Here is a 10,667-nt window from a genome sequence, read left to right on the forward strand (position 1 = left end):
CTGCAGCAACAAGCAGAGTGATAAAACAAGAACTGACTGTAGAGTGAAGGAGTTGGTCCTGACAAATGAGATCTTTGCTCCACTCTCATTTTATGAAGTTATTTTGTCTTAGCTTTAGTCTGGTCCCAAGGACTCACCAGCTAATGCACATTTATTTGTAAACACTTCTACAGATAATCATTTTCTTTATGGAAATTGTACAGCTAACACTATTCCTTAATCACATTTATCTACTCATCGACTAAGTACACAGAGAAAATATTAATAAATATTAATATAATACAAATTTTTAACATATATAGTCTTTAATAAAAACAAGGATTCCCACGTGCTTTTTTTTTTTTTTTTTTTTTTGCTTTTCTCCTTAAAAAGAGCCCAAAGATTAGTCAGTTGTCAGCAATAATAATGCATGCTTTAAGCAACAAGCTACAGACACAAGAAAAGTGAGAAGGGGAAAAAAAATATTTTAAAAAGTATTTCTTCATCTTAAAATCTTCCTGAATCTTCCTTTTTTTTTCCGAATCATCACCTAGATTTCATTGTATCAGCTTGAAATTTCTCTCCTAAAAGCGTTAGTGGCACTTTCATCTCGTCCCAGTCTGACTGTAAATTGATTGTGAGAAACACACAACAGCAGCCAACTTCTAAGATGATCAGACTAAGTTATTGCCCAACATCACATGAAAGAGATCAGACAAACAGTAGAATGGGAAATAGTAGAGCTGAGCTCTGGAGTCTGACATTCATCTGTCCTTCTCCTGTCAGCCCCACATTGGTTCTACACTCACTTTGCAGCTTCTAAGAGAAATAAAGTGTAAATACTCCAAGCAACCTTACTCACTGCATAATTCTAATTCACTTGGAAGTCATCATCCATGTTGTGCAGTAAGAGAAGCACTTTTTTTTTTTTTTTGTATAAGTAAAAAGTAGGTGATTACTTGACAGTATCGTAATACATCTACCCTGGAGATTAACACTGGATAATCATAACAGCAGATTTTCTAGCTTTGGAGAATTTGACAGTCATTGCACTAAGAAAAAAATATAAAGGAAAAATAAAAGGAAAAAAAAAAGTAAAAGAAACCTTAGTGGAAGGAACAATCAGTCACAATTTCTTTGCACATCTGTAATAATCCTTTTCATGGATCAGCATTAGCAATGCTAACCCTGAATCTCCAAAGCCACCAAGTATCACTCTAATGTTTTATTTCTTGTCTTGCCACAGTTTTGACACTGTACCAGGGGTCTCCTGCTCTTTGCAAAAGTCATGATAATGAATTAGGAATACACATGATGCTAGTACTGTGACAGAAGAACATCTGGGTTTTTGGAAGGGAAAAGGGAGAAAAGTGCTAAACTTTCTCTTTAAATCTTCTCTCTATGGAACAAATCCTTTTATCTTGAAAGTACGGTGTACCATGAAGACAACAGAGCAGCTCGTGATGTTTGCGGGTAAGGAAAGTTGGTGACCTGGAATTGGACTAACCTGTTGGCTGCAGTCGAGTTACATCTGCTGAACTGGTCTCAAGGAAACATACCTCCCAGTTCTCCTATGGTCTGCACAGGCAGAAGCATCACATCATACCAGTGGGGACAGCTACTAGCTAGCAACAGCAGAACCACTGTTCTGAAGACAGCTGGCCATACAAAAGTATAGATCAACCATTTGGATCAAGGAAACCCAATTGTTTCTCTCTCTCTTCCGTGGAAACAAGATTAAAAACTTCTTTGTGTAATCTAGCAAAAAGGTGGAAAGTTTGTGGACCCTCAGTGCTAGACCTGATGTACCAATGCCACCTCACAGCAAAGCAGCATCTTCATCTTCTGTCCCTGCCTTACATCCACTCCAAAGGGCCATGGTAAAAATTTCAGTAAAGTTCAGCTGGATGCTGAGTGCTGCAATGAGAAAGAAGCCTGCCAAGTTTGTGAGACTCCTGCTCAAAGATTGACACTTGGCAGGTGTTTTCATACCATGCTCCCCAGACTATCTGTGTGGAGTAACCGCAGGTGGTCCAGGGAATTGTTTTCACTCTCCCAGTGCACAGCTGAAACAAGGAGGAAATCCTGCTTCCTAAGAAAGTTTTAATTGTCAGTCTTCAAGCACAGTCCCTTTGTAATCCTGCCAGAACTCTCATGTATGCCTGTGCTTGCTTGGGTAGCTGCATAGGAAATGAAGACTGTTGATGAGTTTCTTCTTTAGTCAGGTGTTTATTTGCTATACTTTCAAATGTGATCAAATTTACCAATGACACAGAAATGGGAGTTCTGTAAGCAAGCAGTACAATGACCTCAAGACAGTAAAGTATTGGAGGCTACGGACAGTGGGAAATAGTTGGGTGGTTGGAAAGGAGGGTAATAAATACAGAATTCCAAGCTCCAGAAGAGGAAATAAAAAGCTTGGATGCACAATGGGGTACAAAACTAAGGAGTGATAAGCACCATAATAATGCTATATTTACATACTCTTTTGTGCTTTATTTTCTTTTTCATTTAGCCAGACTCATATACTTCCAAAGAGCTCAAAAATCAGACAGACTACAGGCAAGCAGTTTGTACAGCAATGTTTCGGTTTGAAGAGGTAGAAACACTATCACAAAGTTTTAGAATCAATCTAGTTGGTGTTTCAATGCAAGCACTGGAAATAGAGTGGCATAAATAGATCGAGAATTTTATTTTAAATTAAATCTACATAATTAGTGTGCTGCAAATAATACATTGAAATAATTTTTCTTTGCCTTGACTAGAATATTCAGATCCCAAATCTACTGCAAAAACCTCCTGATGACTTTCCAGGACTTTGTGGAATTGCTACTGGGTTTCAAATTTAGCTGATTTTAGTTTTCATTATACTATGCAACATGCACTTTTAGCCAGCTGGAAAACTGAGATGAGAATATATTCTCCTGTCTCACAATTTTTGTCTTCACCAGAGCAACACATATGAAAAAAAGTACAGCACATCACATCATCTTTCCCTCACAACACATTCACAGTCCTTTCATAGGGTACCTTCCCAACCCTCCTCATTCCATCCAGTTCTCTTTTTGTTGGATGAATTTTATAGATTCATTTTTACCACATTTTTCTTCATCCCCTTCCTTCTTGGTACTATTAATTCCCACTTTTCATTTCATTTTTTTTTCCCTATATCTTGTCAACTCAAAGAGAAATACAGAAGTTCTGTGTATAATATTCTCACTGAAGGAGATTTTATCAGGCCATTCTCTATTCCTATCAAGATCACTTTAATCTTTTCCGGCTTCTTGTTCTACCAGTTGCTCTTTCTTCAGATGATGAGCCCAGAAAACTTGGATGGACTACTCATTTTAGCTGACACAAGATTCAGTGCTTTTTGAGTTGATCTATAATCAATAATTCTTAATTTTTGAAAGGGATAAAAAATATTACCTGATGAATCATCAGACGAAGTTAGCTTAAGATTTTTCAGAAAAATTCACATCTGTATTCTAACCCTCCTTGGAAATTTTTAGCACCAAAATTAAATGAATAGTCCAAAATGAAAAACTCAACTAATTTCAACCAGAATTTGTTAATATATACTATAAAGGAATACATTCTCTTTGCTATGTTTCTTCTCCTTTCTACCACTAATTCTTTTCTCTTTTCTTCCAAACCCTAGAGGTCCTCTCCCCTAGCTGCCAGCTATTAGACTTTCCTGGGTGAATCTTCTGTTGATCCCATTTTAATTTTTCTTGATTCTTACCACAGGGAAGAAAGCAGTTTCACCTTTGAGGTCAGCTACTGAAGCGATATATTCAACAGAAGAACTGCATGAGCATAATATGGGTGCTTCAGTGACCAACTTTGAGGTCCACAGCTCTGTATGTGGCATTCAGAAAGCCAGAATTCAATGTTTGTCTTCTATGTGAAAAATGGGTAGAGGAAAGGAGAGTAGACTGAGGTGGGGGAAAAGAGCTAGATTTGCAGAGAAGCAGTGCATAATGGGAGAGACTTCTAGATCTGGTTGCAGAGCACAAGACAGGAGGTAACTAACCTACTAGATAAGATGTGAAGAGATGACACATTTCTATCCTCCACATTAATTCTGTGTTATATGAACTCCTTTATGGTAGCAGCTTGGGGTACATGATCACTCAGAGAAAGGCAATCACTAAGGAGGCTTTCTTTCTCACAGGATTATTTTTAAGTCAGCATGATTCCGACTGGATGATTTGGCCTAATGCACATTAGCTAGGCAGATGCATTTCTCTGTTCAGCCACTAAACTCATCTTTCTTACCTCAACAACTTTATTTTCTATTGCCTGGATAGCACTTCTTACCGCTTCCTTGCTACATTAGCACTAGAAACTGACTGAACTGAATCTATCAGAATTGGCGAGTCTTTTGTGCTGTTGCTTTTTTAAAACATGAGCACAGCATGCAAAACCACAGCTCAGGAACAGGAATAGAATTAACTGCAATTCCACAGATTTCTACATGGGGCCTACTAGTAAAAACCAAAAAACACTAGAAGTAATTATGCAAGTCATTCTCAATTCATTTTTGTGTGCTTTCCGTAGAAATGAACAAACAAACAAAAATCCCATCTAAGTGGGAACAATGAAGTCTCCCCAGAAATGTAGTAGCCAATAGATTATCAATGATTGTGCTAATGCTAGCATTCCTTTTCTTAATCCTTCTATCATCCAAGACCACAAGGTACAGAAGTAAATCTGGCAAAACATAAAATGGACTTCAACACCCAATTTTGCACAGTCCAAAATTTTGTTTTACATATTAATGGACAACTGCCAAACTGCAGGCAGCCAGCTTCACTGACTCAATAACCTGCTGGAAAAATATCCCCCATGTGGATGACCATCTGCACCCACACAGCTGAGGCGCTAAATTATTTCATCATCGTTCCTGTCAAAATTTTAGCTTCTTGACCTCCACAAAGAAATCTTGTCCCATCCCACCTAAAATCAGCCATCAATTTGTTCAAAATGCTGCATGTGAAGCACTGTGATAGCTAAAAATCTCTCATTAGGCTGAGAGGCTTTCCTGTTTGTCCTGTATGTGAGCTCTAAGAAGCTAAGGGAAGAAGAGGACGGAAGCAATTCTGAAATGTAGCTTAGAGCTCTTCACTCCATCCAGGGATCTGTCTGCAAAAGTTTCCCATCTGCTGTTCTCCATGCAGAGAACATCTAGTTGTTTTGTGTTTGTATACCACCATCACTTTTCTTGATTTACTTCATTGTTTTTCCAATAAATACATACCATTTATTTCCTCTCCTAGTTGTTTGGGTTTGTTTTTTCTAAGTTTTTTTTCTTCTCCTTTTTATGAATATCCTCTCCAACACAAAGAATTGGTTCATTGCCCAAGGTCAGATAAGTCATTACCTTGGGAATCACTTTTTATTCAATGTTTTCTTTACAGCAGCATGTTCAATCTGGATCCAAATTTTACCTCCTGCACAGCTTTAAAATGTTGATCTTTATTCTACTGTTCAGGGGGAAATCATTCACCATTTCATATCTTTTCTGCAAAAGAAGTGACTGCAAACGTTCTCCAACTCTACTATATTCAGTATGATGCTATTCAGAATTTTTGTTCATTAACTTCATAAATGTCACCTCTTTAGTTCCTCCTCAGATTCTTCTTCACCCACTTAACATATAAAGCTTTACATGAGTTTAAAGTTTACCAAAACTAGTTCTATTCTCCCTATTTTTCAATTTATAAAGTTGGCTTCTGATTTTACTCTGCCAGCAACTGAAGCCTGCTCAGACCAGTCAGCCTCTTCTTTAATCACTTTAAGGTTTTCTCCTGCATAACCTTCTGGCCTAGGTAAAAAATAGGAAGCAGACAGGTTATTAAATTCTTTCCCTATCCTCCTCTAAAACTAGTTTTAAATCTAACTTTGTAGTCCCAATGCCTAATAAATCTGATGAACGTGACCCTTCCATATTTTCTCACTTCTACAAAGTCCTTTATTCTTGCTACTTTTTATACAGCTTTCAGTTCCAGTCAGAAGAAAATCTCAATTGATGCCTGCCAACCTTGGCTCATCATAGTCATTTGTGTGCTATTTCATCTTTGCTGTTGTAAGGATGGATATATTACTTGTATTATGACAGAATAAAACAGTAACAAGTTTCATTTTATACCATCACCCTACATTTCAATCTACTTATTACTATGTGTGTTGATTTTGTTTTGGTTTGTTTTACATTCTAAGGATTAGAATTTGCAATATCTTGTCCCTATACAATAATGATTTCTTGAAAACGTCAATTAAAAAAAGGAAAGTACCAGAAGTGGCAAAAAATGTCTTGTTCCTATAGTAAAAAACTTTCCACCATTTTTATTAGATCTGTCACCAAAGCAGAAGTTGTATTTTTCTTGTCACTCATACTTACATTCAAAAAGGGCTTTAATAACAAATATATTTAACTATGTTACAAAAATTTAGCTCTTACATGTTTCTCCATTTTAGCATTTCTGAGCTTCATTTTGGAATTTTTACCCTTACTGATGAGGCTAAATAACTGAGAAATAGTAATAATAGCTCTTATGAGGTAAGAGTAGAAATCAGTTCTGGATTTCAAATGTACTAATTATTCCCTTAGAACATGTTTCTAGGAAGGCTTACTCAGTTAACTTATCCTGAGTTTGAAAATGCAGCCATGTCTCAAACAGCGTGTGAATACTGTCAACACCGTAAGAGCTATACTCTTGTAAAGAAGAAACTCTCACAAACTTACCTGAAATGTCCTGTAATTATGACACAACCAACTAATAATCAAAGTTTCGATCAAGCCAATCCAAAACTGTGGCAAGATCAAAGATTATTAGAAACAAATATACGAGTTCCCTAGTACAGTATCTCTTGCCCCCAAGTTTATGGAAAGACAAAGTACCTGCAGTTCCAAAATATTTAGAACTGTACAACTGTGGAATCTGCTTGTTCCTTTTCAAAAGCTGCCTACTGTGCCTATAGCAACACATATGATATCCCATTATCTGAGGCCACCTAGAGCAGGCTATTTTTTTTGCTCCCTGATTACATTAAGTTGCATAATTCTAATTCTTCCCCAAACAAATTTAGTTCCAAGATTAAACTAATTTTGTTTCCTGATTAAATGTGTCTTGGCTGTGAGCCTGAAATTCACTTTCCATGAATACTAGAAAGAACAAAACTTAACTTGCATGAATTTTCATTAAATGGTAGTGTGTAGAAATTGGAACATAAGAAAAAAGGAATTTTATGCAAACTCCTCAGAGATGTTTGGGAGAAGCATCTCTATTTGCCCTGCTTGAATGTTTCTACATATTTCCCTCCGGGTGTTTCTCAAGATTTTTTGTAGTTGTCTCATTTATATTATTTAGTGTATATGCAACAGCTAGAATAATGCATTAACTACAACAGAGCATGAATCAAAATTATGTGCAAAAAATATATTATGTATAAAAATATATATAAATTAAGAGAAGTAATGGGGCATATGCTCACAACCAGCAAAACATAACTGTTCAGAAATAAATGTATATGATATGTGTTTTAAGAGCAACCGGTACTGTTTTTATTCTGAAGCCCTAGGAAGCATCTTGCTTATGAAAGGAAACCCTTTTTGGAGTCTGCTTCAGCAGTGTCAGCCTTTAAATGATGTGAATCTGTGCCTAGAAGTCTAACTGAAAGCCAAAGAAGTCAATGTGGGTTTCCCAGCTGTCTTAAATCAGCTTAAAATCACAACTGTAAGTTGCGAACAACAGGGTTGATAAGTTAACAGAAAAGGAAATTTAAAAGTAATACACTCGTTACAGTAACACTGGTGTATCAGTGGACCAGCCCACGGTACAGAGAAGACAAATCCTATTAAACTTGGTGGATGAGTGAAAGGAGATCAGTTTGTTTCCTCTCTGAATCCAAATTATTCTCACAGCTGGAGAAGAATCAGTGGCTGATAATGGCCTAACAACCTCTACCACTAACAGATATGACCTCAGGTGGAGTGATAAGAATATATAATTCTGTATTCCCTGAACTTGTCTGTGTCTCCTGGAGAGTGGGAACTCTGTGCCACTCTGAGCAGTAGAATGCTTTAAAATTTAGAAGAGACTGAATATGACTACTTATAGGCCTTTAAAATGCATATTACATTATATGTTGCATTACTAAGGAAAAACTGAAAATAGTTTAATGTGTGTGTTACATAACAGGAATAAAAATTATGCATTCAATTTCTTACTTTGTCCATAATATTACCTATTCTAAAACTATCACACTGACTAGAAGAGTAGGAGTTTTTTTTGGCATTTTGTTTTTCCTGAGAAGAGAAAGAGTTTTGTGACTTTGGAGTCAACAGCAGAACTTCAACTGACTTCAGGAAAATGTGGGCCAAGATCCTGCCTAGATGCATTCAGCACACACTTATGGAGTATCACAGGCTATTTTCCAAGTCATCACCTGCCAGTAGACAACAATTACATCAAATTCACAACAACCATATCACAACAATCTCATCAAGAGGCAGCAGAGAGAAAAACAATGGTCTTTTCTCATTTAGAAACAATAACTCTTAGGTTGTACATATTTAGCTATTTTTAATTAAAATCCATTACAGTTTAAAGGCATGCTTGGTGCTTCCCTAGGGAAAGCAATCACAGCTGTGATCTAGAGCCTAGATAGAAAACAGTAATATGGAGAACGCCCTTTATATTTTAAACAATCCTTCATATATAAATTATTTGCCCCTGCAGAGCAATTAGTAAAGCAAGCTGAATACTTTTATTTCCCATCTTTTCCCTAAATAGGATGGCAGCAAGTGAAATATATATCTATTTTGTTAATATTATCCTTATTTATATTCTGAAATGTTATTGTATTTAAAAAAAAAAAAAAAAAAAGTTTTTCTAATCTTAAAAAAACTAGAATGATCTCTTCAGAGAATATCAATCCTCCAAGGCAGCGACAAGCTGTGGGAAGCAATTCCCTCATGAGTTGCAGGGTTAGGACTCAAAGATTTCTTGCACAGGGAATGTTGCAGCCCTCTGGTGCAATAATTAGACACAGGATGACACAGATACAGTGGCTGAAATCATAGCAGCTGTGGAGAGGCTGTGAAGATGATCTCTGCCTGCCCTTGGGCAGCTGGATGTGAGACATTTGCTGCACAAGCCTCATTGTTCCAGCTGTGCTGTGTTCACACAAACACAGTCTGCCGGAATGCATGCCCAACCAGACTTTCCCATGCTTGGTCTCAGACATGGGATGAAAAGCCTTACAAATGCTGCTGAATTATCATTTGGTTGCTGCGTTTGAACTTCGGGAATGAACAAATGAGTGGAAGGTAGACCCTAAGTCCTAAAATAATTGAGATGATAGAATCACTTTACAAAGCAATATTTCTAATTTTAACCCTAACAATGCTTCTAGTCAGTATGATAATAAAACTGAAGAAAGAAGGGAATGACTGCTATGTCACCTTTTCTTTTTCAAATGCCGAGTCCCATTCAGAACACATCCCTTTAATTTGAGAAAAGCATCAGCTGAAGTAAATTTTGGTAGCCATTAATTCTTACTATCTGTCACCAGTTAGTTTCATCTGCATGAGCAAGTGTAAAGACCTCATGATCTGAATCCCTGGGCTCCTACTCAGAATTATGAACGCAAGCACTCTCACAGGCCTGGATATTTGCAGTGAGATATTAACCCTCAAGAGAGGGAAATCCCTATTGAGGACACTGTAATCTGTGTTGTTCATTAGAAGTAAGTAATCTCCCTTGAAATGTGTTTTCTTAAATCTCATTTACACTGTTGATTACGAGTCTCTTTCTTGTATGTGAGAGTTGTTCCTCCAACCTGCGCTCCAGGCCTTTCATCTGCAGGCGACATTAGATGCAAGTGATGCAGCACTCCAAAGCAAGCAGACCATTGCAATTCCTCAATAAATCCTCAGAGGCTTAGCTGGCTGTTAATCAAATAGAGTAGGAATTCTCTAGCACCATGCAGTGGAAGGATTCTCTCTCAATAACTTAAATTTTGACATAAGCCCTAGAAAAAGAAGTACACTGTCTCAGGATGGAAAACCACCAGACATGCCATAGAAACATGCTGAATAACAACTAAATTCAGCTTAAGAGTGAAAGATAATTGGCATGATTTCTACAGAAGTGCTGGGGAAAAAAAATATAGAAAAGAAAAGAGACCATTTGAGTCTTTCATTCTACTGTGTACAGTTTGGTTTTTACATGAAAAATCAAGATAATACTTTAAGGAGGCAATTACTGTAGCATTTCACATACAGTTACCTACATATAAAAAGCATTAATACTGTAGATTATGCCCAGCTCTGCTTTTATATGACTTTGATTTCTTTCCCTGGGCTTCTTATGTTGAAATACTGTTACACCTTCTGATCTATACCCTTTTACCTTGCACACAAGTACACTTTTCTGGGGTTATAACAAGGAGCATTTTGCATGTTGGTTCCCCACTCTCAGTAATATTTAACAGTTACACCTAATTAAGGGATCAATGAGACCAAAACTTTGCTGTTAAACTTGCATAAATGTTAAGGGGTTGCAGACAGTGCAAATATATTTCAATTACTCCATACAGTAAACCTTAGGTACCTCTTACAAAGCAACAACAACAACAAAAATCCTCTCAGGCAAAGACATATTAAATACAACTTTTAT

The sequence above is a fragment of the Meleagris gallopavo genome, chromosome 3, assembly GCF_905368555.1.
Source record: "Meleagris gallopavo chromosome 3, MGAL_WU_HG_1.1, whole genome shotgun sequence".
NCBI classification, from domain to species: Eukaryota; Metazoa; Chordata; class Aves; order Galliformes; family Phasianidae; genus Meleagris; species Meleagris gallopavo.